General features: G+C 39.0%; 2 non-coding genes across 2 annotated transcripts; one reads left to right on the top strand and one right to left on the bottom strand.

The window, feature by feature from the left end:
* Positions 1 to 1,225: 1,225 nt before the first annotated feature.
* LOC112768506 (small nucleolar RNA R71) lies at positions 1,226 to 1,333 on the bottom strand. The gene has a single exon (XR_003185924.1). It is a non-coding gene; the product is annotated as a small nucleolar RNA R71 (small nucleolar RNA).
* Positions 1,334 to 17,312: 15,979 nt separating this feature from the next.
* LOC112768812 (small nucleolar RNA R71) lies at positions 17,313 to 17,420 on the top strand. Its single transcript, XR_003186199.1, has one exon. It is a non-coding gene; the product is annotated as a small nucleolar RNA R71 (small nucleolar RNA).
* Positions 17,421 to 20,966: the final 3,546 nt, after the last annotated feature.

Consider the following 20,966-nt stretch of genomic DNA (forward strand, 5'->3'; position numbering starts at 1 on the left):
TTAATGTGATTGATTCAAAAATTTTAAGTTTGTTACTTGCCTAGTAAGAAAGGTTCAATCTTTAAAATTTAAAATCATATCTTTTTGTTTCTTCTTAGTCAAGTAATCAACTTTAATTTTTCAAAATCAAATCTTTTTAAATTTTTTTTCAAATCTTTTTCAAAATAAATTTCAATCACATCTTTTTCAAAATCAATTTCAAAATCTCTTCTAACTTTTTATCTTTTCAAAATTTGATTTTCAAATCTTTTTCAATTAATCTTATCTTTTTGTTTGATTGTTATCTTTTTCAAAACCACCTAACTAATTATCTCTCTCTAATTTTCGAAAATCACCTTCCTCTTTTTCAAAATTCCTTTTTAATTAACTAATTGTTTTAAATTTTAACTTAATTTAATTTCATTTTTCTTTTTAAAATTTTCGAATTATAAATGCTTTTAAATTAAAAAAATAAAAATAAAAATATTTTTATTTTATTTTATTTTATTTTATTTTCGAATTCTTCCCTCTCTCATCTCCTTCTAACTATTTATTTATTTACTAACACTTCTCTTCATCTCAAAATTTGAACCCTCTCTTCCTCTTGGTGTTCAAATTTCTCTTCTTCTATTCTTTTCTTCTTCTACACACATAAAGGAATCTCTATACTGTGACATAGAGGATTCATCTTCTTTTCTGTTCTCTTCTTTTTCACATGAGCAGGAGCAAGGAGAAGAACATTCTTGTTGAAGCTGATCCTGAACCTGAAAGGACTCTGAAGAGAAAGCTAAGGGAAGCTAAAGCACAACTCTCTGGAGAAAATCTGACAGAAATTTTCAAAAAAGAATGAGACATGGCCGAAAATAATAACAATGCAAGGAAGATGCTTGGTGACTTTACTGCACCAAATTCCAATTTACATGGAAGAAGCATCTCAATCCCTGCCATTGGAGCAAACAATTTTGAGCTAAAGCCTCAATTAGTTTCTCTAATGCAACAGAATTGCAAGTTTCATGGACTTCCATCAGAAGATCTTTTTCAGTTCTTAACTGAATTCTTGCAAATCTGTGATACTGTTAAGACCAATGGGGTTGACTCCAAGGTCTATAGGCTTATGCTTTTCCCGTTTGATGTAAGAGACAGAGCTAGAATATGGTTGGACTCTCAACCTAAGGATAGCCTGAACTCTTAGGATAAGCTGGTCACGACTTTCTTAGCCAAGTTCTTTCCTCCTCAAAAGCTTAGCAAGCTTAGAGTGGATGTTCAAACCTTCAAACAGAAAGAAGGTGAATCCCTCTATGAAGCTTGGGAGAGATACAAGGAACTGACTAAGAAGTGTCCTTCTGACATGCTTTCAAAATGGACCATCCTGGACATATTCTATGATGGTCTGTCTGAATTATCAAAGATGTCATTGGACCATTCTGCAGGTGGATCCATTCACCTAAAGAAAATGCCTGCAGAAGCTCAAGAACTCATTGATATGGTTGCAAATAACCAGTTTATGTATACTTCTGAAAGGAATCCTGTGAGTAATGGGACGCCTCAGAGGAAGGGAGTTCTTGAAATTGATACTCTGAATGCCATATTGGCTCAGAACAAAATATTGACTCAGCAAGTCAATATGATTTCTCAGAGTCTGAATGGATTGCAAGCTACATCCAACAGTACTCAAGAGGCATCTTCTGAAGAAGAAGCTTATGATCCTGAGAACCCTGCAATAGCAGAGGTGAATTACATGGGGGAACCCTATGGAAATACCTATAATCCCTCATGGAGAAATCATCCAAATTTCTCATGGAAGGATCAACAAAAGCCTCAACAAGGCTTTAATAATGGTGGAAGAAACAGGTTTAGCAATAGCAAGCCTTTTCCATCATCCACTCAACAACAGACAGAGAATTCTGAGCAGAGTTCATCTAGCTTAGCGAATATAGTCTCTGATCTATCTAAGGCCACTGTGAGTTTCATGAATGAAACAAGGTCCTCCATTAGAAATTTGGAGGCACACGTGAGCCAGCTGAGTAAAAGAGTCACTAAAACCCCTCCTAGTACTCTCCCAAGCAATACAGAAGAGAATCCAAAAAGAGAGTGCAAGGCCATTACCTTACTTGGTGTGGCCGAACCCAGAGAGGAGTAGGAGGACGTGAATCCTAGTGAGGAAGACCTCCTGGAATGCTCAGTGACCAATAAGGAGTTTCCCTTTGAGGAACCAAAGGAATCTGAGACTCATCTAGAGACCATAGAGATTCTATTGAACCTCCTTCTACCCTTCATGGAATCTGATGAGTATTCTTCCTCTGAAGAGGATGAAGACATTACTGAAGAGCAAGTTGCTAAGTACCTTGGTGCAATCATGAAGCTGAATGCCAAATTATTTGGTAATGAGACTTGGGAAGATGAACCTCCCTTGCTCACCAATGAACTAAATGCATTGGATAGGCAGAAATTACCTCAAAAAAAAATAGGATCCTGGTAAATTCCTAATTCCCTGTAACATAGGCACCATTACCTTTGAGAAAGCTCTGTGTGACCTGGGGTCAGGAATAAACTTAATGCCACTCTCTGTAATGGAGAAACTTGGGATCTTTGAGGTGTAAGTTGCCAGAATCTCATTAGAGATGGCAGACAACTCAAGAAAACAGGCTTATAGACTAGTAGAAGACGTGTTAGTAAAGGTTAAAGGCCTTTACATCCCTGCTGATTTCATAATCCTAGACACTGGGAAGGATGAGGATGAATCCATCATCCTTGGAAGACCCTTCCTAGCCACAGCAAGAGCTGTAATTGATGTGGACAGAGGAGAATTGGTCCTTCAACTGAATGAGGACAACCTTGTGTTTAAAACTCAAGAATCTTCTTCTGTAACCATGGAGAGTAAGCATGAAAAGCTTCTCTCACTGCAGAGTCAACCAAAGCCCCCACAGTCAAACTCTAAGTTTGGTGTTGGGAGGCCACAACCAAACTCTAAGTTTGGTGTTGAACCCCCACATTCAAACTCTAAGTTTGGTGTTGGGAGGTTCCAACAATGCTCTGAACATCTGTGAAGCTCCATGAGAGCTCACTGTCAAGCTATTGACATTAAAGAAGCGCTTGTTGGGAGGCAACCCAATGTTATTTAATTATATCTATTCTATTTTTATTTTATTTTATTTTATTTATTTATTTTAGGTTGATGATCATGTGGAGTCACAAAAACTACTGAAAAATCAAAAACAGAATGAAAAATAGCTTTAAAAACAGCTCACTCTGGAGGAAGAACTTACTGGCGTTTAACGCCAGAAAGAAGCATCAAGCTGGCGTTAAACGCCAGAAACAAGCACCAGACTGGAGTTTAACGCCAGACATGCATGCTAAGGGCGTTTTACACGCCTAATTGGAGCAGGGATGTTAAGTCCTTGAACCCACAGGATCTGTGGACCCAACAGGATTCTCTCAGGATCTGTGGACCACACAGGATCCCCATATTTTCTTCTCTCCTCTTCACACCTTTTCATAACTCTCTTCCACAAATACCCTTCACCAATCACCTCAATCACTCTTCCCCATCACCTCTTCACCACTCACATCCATCCTCTCTTCCCCAAAAACCCCACCTACCTCCAAAATTTAAACTCTTCTCCCTTCCAAACCCAACCCTAATGGCCGAACCCTAAACCTTCCCCACTCCTATATAAACCCATATTTCCTTCTTCATTTTCACACAACACAACCCTTTCTTCTTCTCCTTGGCCGAATACACACCTCTCTCCCTCTCCTCTATTTTTCTTTTTTTCCTTCTTTCTTTCTTCTTTTGCTCGGGGACGAGCAAACATTTTAAGTTTGGTGTGGTAAAAGCATAGCTTTTTGTTTTTTCATAACCATTAATGGCACCTAAGGCCAGAGAAACCTCAAGAAAGAGGAAAGGGAAGGCAATTACTTCCACCTCTGAGTCATGGGAGATGGAGAGATTCATCTCAAAGGTCCATCAAGACCACTTCTATGAAGTTGTGGCCAAGAAAAAAGTGATCCATGAGGTTCCTTTCAAGCTCAAAAAGAATGAGTATCCGAAGATCCGACATGAGATTCGAAAAAGAGGTTGGGAAGTCCTCGCCAACCCCATTCAACAAGTCGGGATCTTAATGGTTCAAGAGTTCTATACAAACACATGGATCACTAGGAACCATGATCAAAGTGTGAACCCGAATCCAAAAGCATTGGCTTACCATGGTTTGGGTGAAATACTTAAATTTCAGTCCGGAAAATGTAAGGCTGGCGTTCAACTTGCCAACGATGGAAGAAAACGCACGCCCCTACACTAGAAGGGTCAACTTTGATCAAAGGTTGGACCAAGTCCTTATGGACATATGTGTGGAAGGAGCTCAATGGAAAGTTGACTCAAGAGGTAAGCCGGTTCAATTGAGAAGACTGGACCTTAAGCCTGTAGCTAGAGGATGGTTGGAGTTTATTCAACGCTCAATCATTCCTACTAGCAACCGGTCTGAAGTTACTATAGACCGGGCCATCATGATCCATAGTATCGTGATTGGGGAGGAAGTGGAAGTTCATGAGATTATACCTCAAGAACTCTACAAGGTGGCTGACAAATCCTCTACTTTGGCAAGGTTATCATTTCCTCACCTCATTTTCCACCTCTGCAATTCGGCTGGAATTAACATAGAGGGAGTCATCCTCATTGAAGAGGACAAGCCCATCACTAAGAAAAGGATGGAGCAAACAAGAGATCATGGACCTCAACAAGAGCATGAGGAAATTCCTCACTATGAAATCCCTGAGATGCCTCAGGGGATGCACTTTCCTCCACAAAACTATTGGGAGCAAATCAACACTTCCCTTGGAGAATTAAGCTCCAACATGGGACAACTAAGTGTGGAACACCAAGAGCACTCCATCATTCTCCATGAGATTAGAGAAGATCAAAGAGCTATGAGGGAGGAGCAACAAAGACAAGGAAGAGACATAGAGGAGCTCAAGAGCACCATTGGTTCTTCAAGAAGAGGAAGACGCCACCCTCACTAAGGTGGACCCGTTCCTTAATCTCCTTGTTCTTATTTTCCTGTTTTTCGTTTATTATGCTTCATGTTTATTTATGTTTGTATCTTTACTATATGATCATTAGTGTCTAAGTGTCTATGCCTTAAAGTTATGAATGTCCTATGAATCCATCACCTCTCTTAAATAAAAAATGTTCTAAAAACAAAAGAACAAGAAGTACAAGGTTTCGAATTCATCCTTGAAACTAGTTTAATTATTTTGATGTGGTGACAATACTTTTTGTTTTCTGAATGAATGCTTGAACAGTGCATATGTCTTTTGAAATTGTTGTTTATGAATGTTAAAATTGTTGGCTCTTGAAGAATGATGAAAAAGGAGAAATATTATTTGATAATCTAAAAAATCATAAAATTGATTCTTGAAGCAAGAAAAAGCAGTAAATACAAAAGCTTGCGAAAAAAAAAGAGAAAAGAAAAATGGCAAAAAAAAAAGAAAAAGAAAAAGCAAGCAGAAAAAGCCAAAAGCTCTTTAAACCAAAAGGCAAGAGCAAAAAGCCAATAGCCCTTAAAACCAAAAGGCAAGGGTAAAAAGGATCCAAGGCTTTGAGTATCAGTGGATAGGAGGTCTTAAAGGAATAAAATCCTGGCCTAAGCGACTAACCCAAGTTGTCCCTAACCATGTGCTTGTGGCGTGAAGGTGTCAAGTGAAAACTTGAGACTGAGCGGTTAAAGTCAAGGTCCAAAGCAAAAGAAGAATGTGCTTAAAAACCTTGGACACCTCTAATTGGGGACTTTAGCAAAGCTGAGTCACAATCTAAAAAGGTTCACCCAGTTATGTGTCTGTGGCATTTATGTATCCGGTAGTAATACTGGAAAACAAAGTGCTTAGGGCCACGGCCAAGACTCATAAAGTAGCTGTGTTCAAGAATCAACATACTGAACTAAGAGAATCAATAACACTATCTGAATTCTAAGTTCCTATAGATGCCAATCATTCTAAACTTCAAGGGATAAAGTGAGATGCCAAAACTATTCAAGAGGCAAAAAGCTACTAGTCCCGCTCATCTGATTGGAGCTAAGTTTCATTGATATTTTGGAATTTATAGTATATTCTCTTCTTTTTATCCTATTTGATTTTCAGTTGCTTGAGGACAAGCAACAATTTAAGTTTGGTGTTGTGATGAGCGGACAATTTATACGCTTTTTGGCATTGTTTTTACATAGTTTTCAGTATAATTTAGTTAGTTTTTAGTATATTTTTATTAGTTTTTGAATAAAAATCACATTTCTGGACTTTACTATGTGTTTGTGTGTTTTTCTGTGATTTCAGGTAATTTTTGGCTGAAATTGAGGGACTTGAGCAAAAATCAGATTCAGAGGTTGAAGAAGGACTGCAGATGTTGTTGGATTCTGACCTCCCTGCACTCAAAGTGGATTTTTTGGAGCTACAAGAGTCCAAATGGCGCTTTTAATTGCGTTGGAAAGTAGACATCCAGGACTTTCCAGCAATATATAATAGTCCATGCTTCGCTCGAGTTTAGACGACGCAAACTGGCGTTCAACGCCAGCTCTCTGCCCTATTCTGGAGTTAAACGCCAGAAACAGGTTGCAAAGCAGAGTTAAACGCCAGAAATAGGTTACAAACTGGCGTTTAACTCCAAGAAAGACCTCTGTACGTGAAAGCTTCAATGCTCAGCCCAAGCACACACCAGGTAGACCGGGAAATGAATTTCTGCATCAATTACTCATTCCTTTAACCCTAGTAACTAGTTTAGTATAAATAGAACTTTTTACTATTGTGTTAGACATCTTTTGATCATGTTTTGATGATTGAACCCTCTTTGGGAGGCTGGAAATTCGGCCATGCCTGGACCATTATCACTTATGTATTTTCAACGGTAGAGTTTCTACACACCATAGATTAAGGTGTGGAGCTCTGCTGTTCCTCATGAATTAATGCAAAGTACTACTGTTTTTCTATTCAATTCAAGCCTATTTCTTCTCTAAGATATTTATTCGCACTCAAGAATATGATGAATGTGATGATTATGTGACGTTCATCATCATTCTCACTTATGAACGCGTGCCTGACAAACACTTCTGTTCTACATGCAAAAAAGCTTGAATGTGTATCTCTTAGCATTCTGATCATGAGATCAGAGTCTTCGTGGTATAGGCTAGAACTATTGGCGGCCATTCTTGAAGTCCGAAAAGTCTAAACCTTGTCTATGGTATTCCGAGTAGGATCTGGGAAGGATGGCTGTGACGAGCTTCAAACTCGCGAGTGCTGGGCGTAGTGACAGACGCAAAAGGATTACTGAATCCTATTCCAGTATGATCGAGAACCGACAGATGAATAGTCGTGCGGTGATAGTGCATCTTGGACCATTTTCACTGAGAGGATGGGAAGTAGCCATTGACAACGGTGATGTCCTACACAAAGCTTGCCATAGAAAGGAGTGGGAAGGATTGGATGAAGACAACAGGAAAGCAGAGGTTCAGGAGGAACGAAAGCATCTCTATATGCTTATCTGAAATTCTCACCAATGAATTACATAAGTATCTCTATCCCATTTTACGTTTTATTTATCTTTTAATTATTAAAACTCTATAACCATTTGAATCCGCCTGACTGAGATTTACAAGGTGACCATAGCTTGCTTCAAGCCGACAATCTCTGTGGGATCGACCCTTAATCACGTAAGGTTTATTACTTGGACGACCCAGTGCACTTGCTGGTTAGTTGTGCGAAGTTGTGACAAAGTGTGTGAATTACGTTCCGAGCACCAAGTTTTTGGCGCCGTTGTCAAGGATCACAATTTCATGCACCACCGAATTCATGGCGGCCATGGCAAACCTTGCGAATACTATGGAGGCTAATGCTGCTGTGACTCTGCAAGCTGTGCAGAGGTTAGGCCAACCAGCCGAAAATGGCAACAAAAATGGTGAAGGGAATGTGAATGATAATGCTGAGGGAAATGGAGATAATGCAGGAGGTGCCCCGATGACCTTGGTGACTTTTCTCAAGGTTCATCTACTAATTTTTCGAGGATCAAATAATCCTACTGAAGCGGACTACTGGTTTTAGGCCATGGAGCATGCTTTACAGGCGCAGCACGTTCCGAATAATCAATATGTTGAATTTGTTGCTTATCAGCTGGTAGGAGAGGCTCAACACTGGTGGCAAGCAGAGTGCCGAATGCTACAGCTTCAGAATGCCGACATACCTTAGGATGTATTCCAGACGGCCTTCTACAAGAAGTACTTTCCTGAGTCTGCAAGGGAAGCGAAGGAGATAGAACTGATGCAGCTGAAGCAAGGTTCCTTGTCAGTGGTAGACTACACAAGCAAGTTTGAGGAGCTTTGTAGGTTTTCTAGGGTATGTCAGGGTGCCCCGAAAACCTATGAAAGTTGGAAGTGTATCAAGTACCAAAGAGGCTTGAAGGACAACATTATGACTGCTATGGCTCCAATGGATATTTGTAGTTTTTCTGACTTGGTGAACAAGGCGAGAGTGGTGGAAGAGTATGCTAAGATGGTAGCTTCATCCAAGAAAACTCACGGAGGGAGTTCTAGTCGGGGACGTGGCAAGTATTTTCATCCAATGGGTCAAAGTTTCAAGAGAGAAGGATATGCGCCTCAAGGTCAAGGAGGCTTCAGAAAGAACACTCAGGATCAGTTTCAACGTGGCAAAGGGAGAGGAAATCAGAGTAAGATTTCTCCAGATTTGACTTGTGTGCGTTGTGGACGTTTTCACCCATATGACTCGTGCAAGATTGGTTTATGTGGTTTTTCAACTGTGGATTGCCTGGCCACATTGCGAGGGATTGCACTCGTGGGAGGAACCCGAATGTGGGCCAGAGTCAGCATCAAGGTCGAGTCTTTGCTGTGAACGCCAAGGATGCTTCTAAGGCAGATCCTTTGATGAGAGGTATATGTTTAGTTGGTGATAAGACCTTAATTGCATTATATGATACTGGAGCATCGCATTCATTTATTTCGTTTGCTAAAGTTGAGGAACTAGGCTTGAAAGTGTCAGAGTTAGCATTTGATCTACATGTACATACTCCGCATCAGACGGTCATAACTAGGTCAGGGTGTAGGCAAGTAGGTTTCAAGCTTGAGGGTAGAGACTTCATGAATAATTTGATCAGTTTACCAATGGTTGGGTTGGAGATGATTTTGGGATTTGATTGGTTGTCAAAGAACCGAGTTTTGTTGGATTGCTTTGAGGGGTCAATTCAGTTTATGCCAGAAGGAGAAAAGGGAGCAGTGATAGCTGAAGGTTACTACCTGAACTCTGTAATGGTGTACTGTAGTGGAGAAAAGCGTCAGGGTTATATTCTGTTGGCTACAAACACGTTAGGTGATAATCAGGAACTAGATCAAATTCTGGTAGTTAGAGTCTTTCCGGAGGTATTCCCGGAAGATATTCCTGAATTTTCACGTCAGAGGGAGATTGAATTTGCGATTGAATTGGTGTCGGGAGATGGACCAGTGTCGATTGCGCCATATAGGATGGCTCCGATAGAACTGGCTGAACTAAAGGCTCAGTTGGAAGAGCTTCTGAACAAGAGGTTCATTCGACCGAGTGTATCACCGTACGGAGCATCAATTTTATTGGTGAAAAAGAAGGATGGACGAGTGCGACTGCGTGTGGACTACCGACAGTTGAACAAAGTAACTGTGAAGAATAAGTACCCGCTGCCACGGATAGATGACTTAATGGATCAACTGCAAGGAGCTGGGGCGTTTTCCAAAATTGATTTGAGATCCGGTTACCACCAAATAAGAGTGAAAGAGGATGATATCTCTAAGACTATGTTTAGGACACGCTGTGGACACTACGAGTTTGCGGTGATGTCCTTTGGGTTAACAAATGCACCTGTTATTTTCATGGATTACATGAACAGAGTCTTTCGTCCCTTTTTAGACAAATTCGTGGTGGTTTTCATAGATGACATCTTGGTTTACTCTAAGACGGTAAAGGAGCATGAGGAACACCTGAGGATTGTGTTGCAAATCTTAAAAGAGCAGAAGTTGTATGCTAAGTTGTCGAAGTGTAAATTTTGGAAGGAGGAAGTAAAGTTCTTAGGTCACGTGGTGAGCAAAGGAGGAATAGCCGTAGACCCTTCGAAGGTAGAAGCGGTAATGGAATGGGAAAGACCAACGACGATGACAGAAGTCCGAAGCTTCTTGGGCTTAGCTGGATATTACCAAAGATTTATTGAAGGATTTTCCCGGATAGCACTACCGATGACTAAGTTGATAAGGAAGGAAGTGCCATTTGTGTGGACGTCAGAGTGTGAAGAGAGTTTTCAAAATTTGAAGCAGAAATTAACTTTAGCACCTGTTCTAATCTTATCGGAACCGCATGAACCGTTTGAAGTATATTGTGATGCATCACTGAAGGATTTAGGTTGCGTGTTGATGCAACACCGGAATATGGTGGCTTATGCATCGCGTCAGCTAAGAACGCATGAGGTAAATTACCCAACTCATGATTTGGAATTAGTGGCGATTGTGTTTGCATTGAAGATTTGGAGACACCACTTGTACGGAGTAAGGTTTAGCGTCTTTTCTGATTATAAGAGTCTCAAGTACATCTTTGATCAAAAAGAGCTTAATATGCACCAGAGAAGGTGGATGGAGTTGCTTAAAGATTATGATTTTGAGTTGAGTTATCACCTGGGAAAGGCGAATGTGGTAGCAGACACTTTTAGTCGGAAGTCCTTAACAATAGCTTGGATGAGGATTAAGGAAGAAGAGCTAGTGGATAAGTTTGTGGATCTTAAGTTAGACATTGGTGAAGTTGTCGGAAGAGCTTGCTTGAATTAGTTATAGATCTCGAGTACCTTTAAAACAGAGATTCAGAAGGCTCAGCAAGATGAGCAAAAGCTTCAACAATTGTTTCAACCAGTTGGTGATAAGAGGCGTGTAGAATTCACTAAGGATGGTGAAGGATTATGGAGATACAAGGGAAGAATTTGTATACCAGATGTTGGGAGTTTGAGGCAAGACTTATTGTCGGAAGCTCACAATAGTGGGTTTTCTATTCATCCCGGAAGTACGAAAGATGTACTACAACTTAAAGAAGATGTTCTGGTGGCCTGGGATGAAAGGTGATGTAGCAATCGTGGTATCCAAGTGCCTGACGTGTCAGAAAGTGAAGATAGAGCATCAGAAACCATCGGGGATGTTACAGCCACTTGAGATTCCTCATTGGAAGTGGAAAGGAATTGTAATCGATTTTGTGACCGGTTTACCGAGGACTAGGTCGGAATTTGATGCAATTTGGGTGATCGTGGATCGCTTAACCAAATCTACTCATTTCCTGCCTATCCGAGTGAATTGTTCTATGGAGGAGTTGGCGAGATTGTATATCAAGGAGATAGTAAAGTTGCATGGTGTGTCATTGAGCATAGTCTTGGACTGTGATCCCCGATTTACATCAAGGTTTTGGGGAGCTTTTCAAAGACCTTTCGGTATGAAGCTATGTCTCAGTACCACATATCATCCGCAAACTTACGGACAATCGGAAAGAACTATTCAGACGTTGGAAGATATGCTGAGGGTGTGTGTATTGGATCAACCCAGAAGTTGGGACCGTTACATGCCATTAGTGGAGTTTGCGTACAACAACATCTTTCATACGAGCATTGGGATGGCTCCGAATGAGGCCTTGTATAGTGGTGCACGAAATCGTGATTGTTCATTCCTTGGTAACGGCGCCAAAAACTTAATGTGTACGTTCATATTCTTAGTTCTTTTTCACAACTTCGCACAACTAACCAGCAAGTGCACTAGGTCGTCCAAGTAATAAACCTTACGTGAGTAAGGGTCGATCCCACGGAGATTGTCGGCTTGAAGCAAGCTATGGTCACCTCGTAAATCTCAGTCAGGTGGATTCAATTGGTTATAGAGATTTGATAATTAAAAGATAAATAAAATATAAAATAAAGATAGAGATACTTATGTAATTCATTGGTGAGAATTTCAGATAAGTGTATGGAGATGCTTAGTTCCTTCTGAATCTCTGCTTTCCTACTGCTTTCATCTAATCCTTCATACTCCTTTCTATGGCAAGCTGTATGTTGGGCATCACCATTGTCAATGGCAACATCCCGTCCTCTCAGTGAAAATGGTCCAAAATGTGCTGTCACTGCACGGCTAATTATCTGTGGGTTTTCGATCATACTGGAATAGGATTTAGTAATCCTTTTTGCGTCTGTCACTACGCCCAGCACTCACGGGTTTGAAGCCCGTCACAGCCATCCCTTCCCAGATCCTACTCGGAATATCACAGATAAGGTTTAGACTTTTCGGATCTCAAGAATGGCTGCCAATAATTCTAGCCTATACCACGAAGACTCTAATCTCAACATTCAAGCTTGTTTGCATGTAGAACAGAAGTGGTTGTCAGGCACGCGTTCATAGGTGAGAATGGTGATGAGCGTCACATAATCATCACATTCATCATATTTTTGTGTACGAATGAATATCTTAGAGAAGAAATAGGCTTGAGTTGAATAGAAAAATAATAGTACTTTGCATTAATTCATGAGGAACAGCAGAGCTCCACACCTTAATCTATGGTGTGTAGAAACTCTACCGTTGAAAATACATAAGAACAAGGTCCAGGCATGGCCGAATGGCCAGTCCCCTAAATGTGTACAAAATGATCTAAAGATGATCAAAAGGTCCCCTTAAGATGATAGTAAAAAGTTCTATTTATACTAAACTAGTTACTAGGGTTACAGAAATAAGTAAATGATGCAGAAATCCACTCCCGGGCCCACTTGGTGTGTGCTTGGGCTGAGCATTGAAGCTTTCACATGTAGAGGTCTTCCTTGGAGTTAAACGCCAGTTTGTAACGTGTTTCTGGCATTTAACTCTGCTTTGCAACCTGTTTCTGGCGTTTAACGCCAGAATAGGGCAGAAAGCTGGCGTTGAATGCCAGTTTGCGTTGTCTAAACTCGAGCAAAGCATGAAATATTATATATTGATGTAAAGCCCTAGATGTCTACTTTCCAACGCAATTGAGAGCGTGCCATTTGGACTCCTGTAGCTCTAGAAAATCCACTTTTGAGTGCAGGGAGGTAAGAATCCAACAGCATCTGCAGTCCTTCTTCAGCCTCTGAATCTGATTTTTGCTCAAGTCCCTCAATTTCAGCCAGAAATTACCTGAAATCATAGAAAAACACACAAACTCATAGTAAAGTCCAGAAATGTGATTTTTATTTAAAAACTAATAAAAATATACTAAAAACTAACTAAATCATACTAAAAACTATGTAAAAAACAATGCCAAAAAGCGTATAAATTATCCGCTCATCACAACACCAAACTTAAACTGTTGCTTGTTCCCAAGCAACTGAAAATCAAATAGGATAAAAAAGAAGAGAATATACTATAAATTCTAAAATATCAATGAAACTTAGCTCCAATCAGATCAGCGAGACTAGTAGCTTTTTGCCTCTGAACAGTTTTGGCATCTCAATTTATCCCTTGAAGTTCAGAATGATTGGCATCTATAGGAACTCAGAATTCAGATAGTGTTACTGATTCTCCTAGTTCAGTATGTTGATTCTTGAACACAGCTACTTTATGAGTCTTGGCCGTGGCCCTAAGCACTTTGTTTTCCAGTATTACCACCGGATACATAAATGCCACAGACACAAAACTGGGTAAACCTTTTCAGATTGTGACTCAGCTTTGCTAGAGTCCCCAATTAGAGGTGTCCAGGGTTCTTAAGCACACTCTTCTTTTTACTTTGGACATCGACTTTAACCGCTCAGTCTCAAGTTTTCACTTGACACCTTTACGCCACAAGCACATGGTTAGGGACATCTTGGTTTAGCCGCTTAGCCCAGGATTTTATTCCTTTAGGCCCTCCTATCCATTAATGCTCAAAGCCTTGGATCCTTTTTACCCTTGCCTTTTAGTTTTAAGGGCTATTAGCTTTTTGCTCTTGCCTTTTGGTTTAAAGAATTTTTGGCTTTTTCTGCTTGCTTTTTCTTCTTTTTTTCTCTCTTTTTTTTTTCTTTTTTTTTTTTGCCATTTTTCTTTTCCTTTTTTTTCGCAAGCTTTTGTATTCACTGCCTTTCTTGCTTCAAGAATCAATTTTATGATTGTTCAGATTATCAATAACATTTCTCCTTTTCATCATTCTTTCAAGAGCCAACATATTTAACATTCATAAACAACAATATCAAAAGACATATGCACTGTTCAAGCATTCATTCAGAAAACAAAAAGTATTGTCACCACATCAAAATAATTAAACTAATTTCAAGGATGAATTCAAAATTCATGTACTTCTTGTTCTTTTTGTAATTAAAGCATTTTTCATTTAAGAAAGGTGATGGATTCATAAGACATTCATAACTTTAAGGCATAGACACTTAAATACTAATGATCATGTAATAAGACACAAACATAAACATAAAGCATAGTAAACGAAAAACAGGAAAATAAGAACAAGGAGATTAAGGAACGGGTCCACCTTAGTGAGGGTGGCGTCTTCCTCTTCTTGAAGAACCAATGGTGCTCTTGAGCTCCTCTATGTCTCTTCCTTGTCTTTATTGCTCCTCTTTCATAGCTCTTTGATCTTCTCTAATCTCATGGAGAATGATGGAGTGCTCTTGGTGTTCCATCCTTATTTGTCCCATGTTGGAACTTAATTCTCCTAGGGAGGTGTTGATTTGCTCCCAATAGTTTTGTGGAGGAAAGTGCATCCCTTGAGGCATCTCAGGGATTTCATGGTGAGGAATTTCCTCATGCTCTTGTTGAGGTCCGTGAGTGGGCTCTCTTGTTTGCTCCATCCTTTTCTTAATGATGGGCTTTTGACATGAATCTCTCCATCTCCCATGACTCAGAGTTGGAAGCAATTACCTTCCCATTCCTCTTTCTAGAGGTTTCTCCGGCCTTAGGTGCCATTAATGGTTATGGAAAAATAAAAAGCAATGCTTTTACCACACCAAACTTAAAAGGTTTGCTCGTCCTCGAGCAAAAGATGAAAGAAAGGATGAGAAGAAGAAGAGATGGAGAAGATGGAGGTGTGTGAATGGTTCTGCCAAGGGGGGTTTTAGGTGGTTATGATGTGTGAAAAGGAAGGAGTGATGGTTTGAATTTGAGTGGGTGGGTGTAGGCGGGTTGTATGATGGTTTTGGAGGAGTAATGGAGGTGATTGGTGGAGGTTATTTTGGGGAAGAGTGTTATGGAAAGGTGTTAAGAGGAGAGGAGAAGAGGTAGGGTAGGTGGAGATCCTGTGGGGTCAAGGACTTAGCATCCCTGCTCCAATTAGGCGTGCAAAACGCTCTTAGAATGTATGTCTGGTGTTAAACGCCAGTCTGGTGCTTGTTTCTGGCATTTAACGCCAGCTTGATGCTTCTTTCTGGCGTTAAACGCCAGTTTGATGCTTCTTACTGACGTTTAAATGCCAGTAAGCTCTTCCTCCAGGGTGAGCTATTTTTAATGCTGTTTTTCATTCTGTTTTTGATTTTTCAGTTATTTCATGATCATCAACCTAAAGAAAACATAAAATAGCAATGGAAAATAAATAGATATAATTAAATAACATTAGGTTGCCTCCCAACAAGCGCTTCTTTAATGTCAATAGCTTGACAGTGAGCTTTGATGGAGCCTCACAGAGGTTCAAAGCATTGTTGGGACCTCCCAATACCAAACTTAGAGTTTGAATGTGGGGGTTCAACACCAAACTTAGAGTTTGGTTGTGGCCTCCTAACACCAAACTTAGAGTTTGACTGTGGAGGCTTTGGTTGACTCTGTAGTGAGAGAAGCTTTTCATGCTTCCTCTCCATGGTTACAGAAAGAGAACCTTGAGTCTTAAATACAAGGTAGTCCTCATTCAGTTGAAGGACCAACTCTCCTCTGTCCACATCAATTACAGCTTTTGCTGTGGCTAGGAAGGGTCTTCCAAGGATGATGGATTCATCCTCATCCTTCCCAGTGTCTAGGATTATGAAATCAGTAGGGATGTAAAGGCCTTCAACCTTTACTAACAAGTCCTCTACTAATCCATAAGCCTGTTTCATTAATTTGTCTGTCATCTCTAGTGAGATTCTTGCAGCTTGTACCTCATGGATTCCCAGTTTCTCTATTACAGAGAGTGGCATGAGATTTATCCCTGACCCAAGATCACACAGAGCCTTCTCAAAGGTCATGGTGCCTATGGTACAAGGTATGAAGAACTTTTCGGGATCCGGTTTCTTCTGAGGCAATGTCTGCCTTATCAATTCACTGAGTTCATTGGTGAACAAGGGGGGTTCATCCTCCTAAGTATCATTACCAAATAAACTGGCATTCCACTTCATGATGGCTCCTAGATATTTAGCAACCTGCTCTTCACTGATGTCTTCATCCTCTTCAGAGAAAGAATAGTCATCAGAGCTCATGAATGGTAAAAGGAGGTTCAATAGAATCTCTATGGTCTCTAGATGAGCCTCAGATTCCTTTGGTTCCTCAAAGGGAAACTCCTTATTGGTCAGTGAACGTCCCAGGAGGTCTTCCTCACTAGGATTCACGTCCTCCTCCTCCTCTCTGGGTTCGGCCACACCAAGTAAGGTAATGGCCTTGCACTCTCTTTTTGGATTCTCTTCTGTATTGCTTGGGAGAGTACTAGGAGGAGTTTCAGTGATTCTTTTACTCAGCTGGCCTACTTGTGCCTCCAAATTTCTAATGGAGGACCTTGTTTCATTCATGAAACTTAGAGTGGTCTTAGATAGATCAGAGACTATATTTGCTAAGCTAGATGGATTCTGCTCAGAATTCTCTGTCTGTTGCTGAGTGGATGATGGAAAAGGCTTGCTATTGCTAAACCTCTTTCTTCCACCATTATTAAAGCCTTGTTGAGGCTTTTGTTGATCCTTCCATGAGAAATTTGGATGATTTCTCCATGAGGGATTATAGGTGTTTCCATAGGCTTCACTCATGTAATTCACCTCTGCTATTGCAGGGTTCTCAGGATCATAAGCTTCTTCTTCAGAAGATGCTTCTTTAGTACTATTGGATGCAGCTTGCAATCTATTCAGACTCTTAAGAAATCATATTGACTTGCTGAGTTAATATTTTATTCTGAGCCAATATGGCATTCAGAGTATCAATTTCAAGAACTCCCTTCCTCTAAAGCGTCCCATTACCCACAGGATTCCTTTCAGAAGTGTACATGAACTGGTTATTTGAAACCATGTCAATGAGTTCTTGAGCTTCTGCAGGCGTTTTCTTTAGGTGAATGGATCCACCTGCAGAATGGTCCAATGACATCTTAGATAATTCAGACAGACCATCATAGAATATATCCAGGATGGTCCATTCTGAAAGCATGTCAGAAGGACACTTTTTGGTCAGTTGCTTGTATCTCTCCCAAGCTTCATAGAGGGATTCACCTTCTTTCTGTTTGAAGGTTTGAACATCCACTCTAAGCTTGCTAAGCTTTTGAGGAGGAAAGAACTTGGCTAAGAAAGCCGTGACCAGCTTATCCCAAGAGTTCAGGCTATCTTTAGGTTGAGAGTCCAACCATATTCTCGCTCTGTCTCTTACAGCAAACGAGAAAAGCATAAGCCTGTAGACTTCGGGATCAACCCCATTGGTCTTAACAGTATCACAGATTTGCAAGAATTCAGTTAAGAACTGAAAAGGATCTTCTGATGGAAGTCCATGAAACTTGTAATTTTGTTGCATTAGAGAAACTAATTGAGGCTTTAGCTCAAAATTGTTTGCTCCAATGGCAGGGATTGAGATGCTTCTTCCATGTAAGTTGAAATTTGGTGCAGTAAAGTCACCAAGCATCTTCCTTGCATTGTTGTTGGGTTTGGCCATGTCTCCTTCTTTTTCGAAAATTTCTGTCAGATTTTCTTCAGAGAGTTGTGCTTTGGCTTCCCTTAGCTTCCTCTTCAGAGTCCTTTCAGGTTCAGGATCAGTTTCAACAATAATGTTCTTATCCGTGGTCCTGCTCATATGAAAAAGAAGAGAACAGAAAAAAAAATATGGAATCCTCTATGTCACAGTATAGAGATTCCTTATATGAGTATAAGAAGAGAAGGATGGAAGAAAGAAAAGATAAGAATTCGAACACAGAGGAGAAGAGTTGGTTCAAATTTTTGAGTAGAAGAGAAGTGTTAGTAAATAAATAAATAATTAGAAGGAGATGAGAGATGGAAGAATTCGAAAATAAAATAAAACAAAAATATTTTTGTTTTTAATTTAAAATTAAAGTTAAAATTCGAAAATAAAAAAGACAAATGAAATTAAAAAAATTTAAAACAATTAGCTAATTAAAAAGGAATTTTGAAAAAGAGAGAAGAGGTTTTCGAAAATTAGAGAGAGAATTAGTTAGGTAGTTTTGAAAAAGATAAGAATCAAACAAGATAAGATTAATCGAAAAACATTTGAAAATCAATTTTGAAAAGATAAGAAGTTGGAAAAGATTTTGAAAAAGATATGATTGAAATTGAAGAAGATATGATTGAAATTTAATTTGAAAAAGATTTAAAAAGGAAATTAAAAAGATTTAATTTTTGAAAATTAAAGTTGATTACTTGACTAACAAGAAACTAAAAGATATGATTTTAAAATTTAAAGAATGAACCTTTCTTAATAGGCAAGTAAAAACTTTAAAATTTTTGAATTTAAATGCTAGTAATGAATTCGAAAATATGAAACAAAAATAAGAAAAATTTTGAAAATCAATTTGAAATTTTCGAAAATATGAAAGAAAAAATGAAAAAGATTTGATTTTTGAAAAAGATTTGAAAAAGATAGAATTTTTAAATTGAAAATTTGATTTGACTCATTATAAACAACTAAATTTTAAAAAGTTTTGAAAAAGTCAACTCAAATTTTCGAAAATTTATGAGTGAAATAAGTAAAGTAATTTTTTTTATTTTTGAATTTTTAATGAAGAAAGAGAAAAACAACAAAAAGACTCAAAACATGAAAATTGTGAATCAAAACACATAATGCATGTAAGAACACTTTGAATGTCAAGATGAACACCAAGAACTTATTTTTGAAAATTTTTAAGAAAAGAAAAATATGCAAGACACCAAACTTAGAAATTTTCAAACTTTAGACACTAACAAATTGAAAATGCATATGAAAAACAAGAAAAGACACAAAACATGAAAATGCAAAGATCAAACAAAGAAGATCATTAAGAACAACTTGAAGATTATGAAGAACACCATGCATGGGTTTTCGAAAATTTTTAAGAAAAATTAAAAATATGCAATTGACACTAGACTCAAACAAGAAACACAAAATTATTTTTGGTTTTCATGATTTTATTAAAATTTTTTTGGATTTTTTCAAAAATTATTTGGAAAAAGAAAAATAAGGATTTCAAAATTTTTAATGAGAATTCCAGGAATCATGCAATATCAGCCTAAAACTCCGGTCCAGGAATTAGAAATGGCTTATTAGCCAGCCAAGCTTTCATTGAAAGCTCCGGTCCAAAACACAAGACATGGCCAATGGCCAGCCAAGCTTCAGCAGAACATTACATACAACAGCTAATTTGCTGAGAAAGACAAAGAAGCTCTTCTCTAATGATAGTTGAAACCTCGGTCCAAAGGATTAGACATGGCTTTACAGCCAGCCAGACTTCAACAGATCATCGTGAAACTCTAGAATTCAATCTTAAAAATTCTGAAGCCATAGAATAATTTATTTTTAAATTTTTTTTTTTGAAAATTTTTCGAAAATTAAAAATAATAAAAACAAAAAGCTTAAAATTAAAATAAAATTACCTAATCTGAGCAACAAGATGAACCGTCAGTTGTCCAAACTCGAACAATCCCCGGCAACGGCACCAAAAACTTGGTGCACGAAATCGTGATTGTTCATTCTTTGGTAACGGCGCCAAAAACTTAATGCACACGTTCATATTCTTAGTTCTTTTTCACAACTTCGCACAACTAACCATCAAATGTACTGGGTCGTCTAAGTAATAAACCTTACGTGAGTAAGGGTCGATCCCACGGAGATTGTCGACTTGAAGCAAGCTATGATCACCTTGTAAATCTCAGTCAGGCGGATTCAATTGGTTATAGAGATTTGATAATTAAAAGATAAATAAAATATAAAATAAAGATAGAGATACTTATGTAATTCATTGGTGAGAATTTTAGATAAGTGTATGGAGATGCTTAGTTCCTTCTGAATCTCTGCTTTCCTACTGCTTTCATCCAATCCTTCATACTCCTTTCTATGGCAAGTTGTATGTTGGGCATCACCGTTGTTAATGGCTACATCCTGTGCTCTCAGTGAAAATGGTCCAAAATACGCTGTCACCGCACGGCTAATCATCTGTCAGTTCTCGATCATACTGGACTAGGATTCAGTAATCCTTTTGCGTCTGTCATCACTACGCCCAGCACTCGCGAGTTTGAAGCTCGTCACAGCCATCCCTTCCCAGATCCTACTCGGAATACCACAGACAAGGTTTAGACTTTCCAGATCTCAAGAATGGCCGCCAATATTCTAGCCTATACCACGAAGACTCTGATCTCATGATCAGGAGGCTAAGATACACATTCAAGCTTGTTTGCATGTAGAACGGAAGTGGTTGTCAGGCACGCGTTCATAGGTGAGAATGGTGATGAGCGTCACATAATCATCACATTCATCATGTTTTTGTGTATGAATGAATATCTTAGAGAAGAAATAGACTTGAGTTGAATAGAAAAACAATAGTACTTTGCATTAATTCATGAGGAACAGCAGAGCTCCACACCTTAATCTATGGTGTGTAGAAAATCTACCGTTGAAAATATATAAGAACAAGGTCCAGGCATGGCCGAATGGCCAGCCCCCTAAACGTGTACAAAATGATCTAAAGATGATCAAAAGGTCCCCTTAAGATGATAGTAAAAAGTTCTATTTATACTAAACTAGTTACTAGGGTTACAGAAATAAGTAAATGATGCAGAAATCCACTCCCAGGCCCACTTGGTGTGTGCTTGAGCTGAGCAT

This window comes from Arachis hypogaea, chromosome 17 (genome assembly GCF_003086295.3).
Source record: "Arachis hypogaea cultivar Tifrunner chromosome 17, arahy.Tifrunner.gnm2.J5K5, whole genome shotgun sequence".
Taxonomy (NCBI): domain Eukaryota; kingdom Viridiplantae; phylum Streptophyta; class Magnoliopsida; order Fabales; family Fabaceae; genus Arachis; species Arachis hypogaea.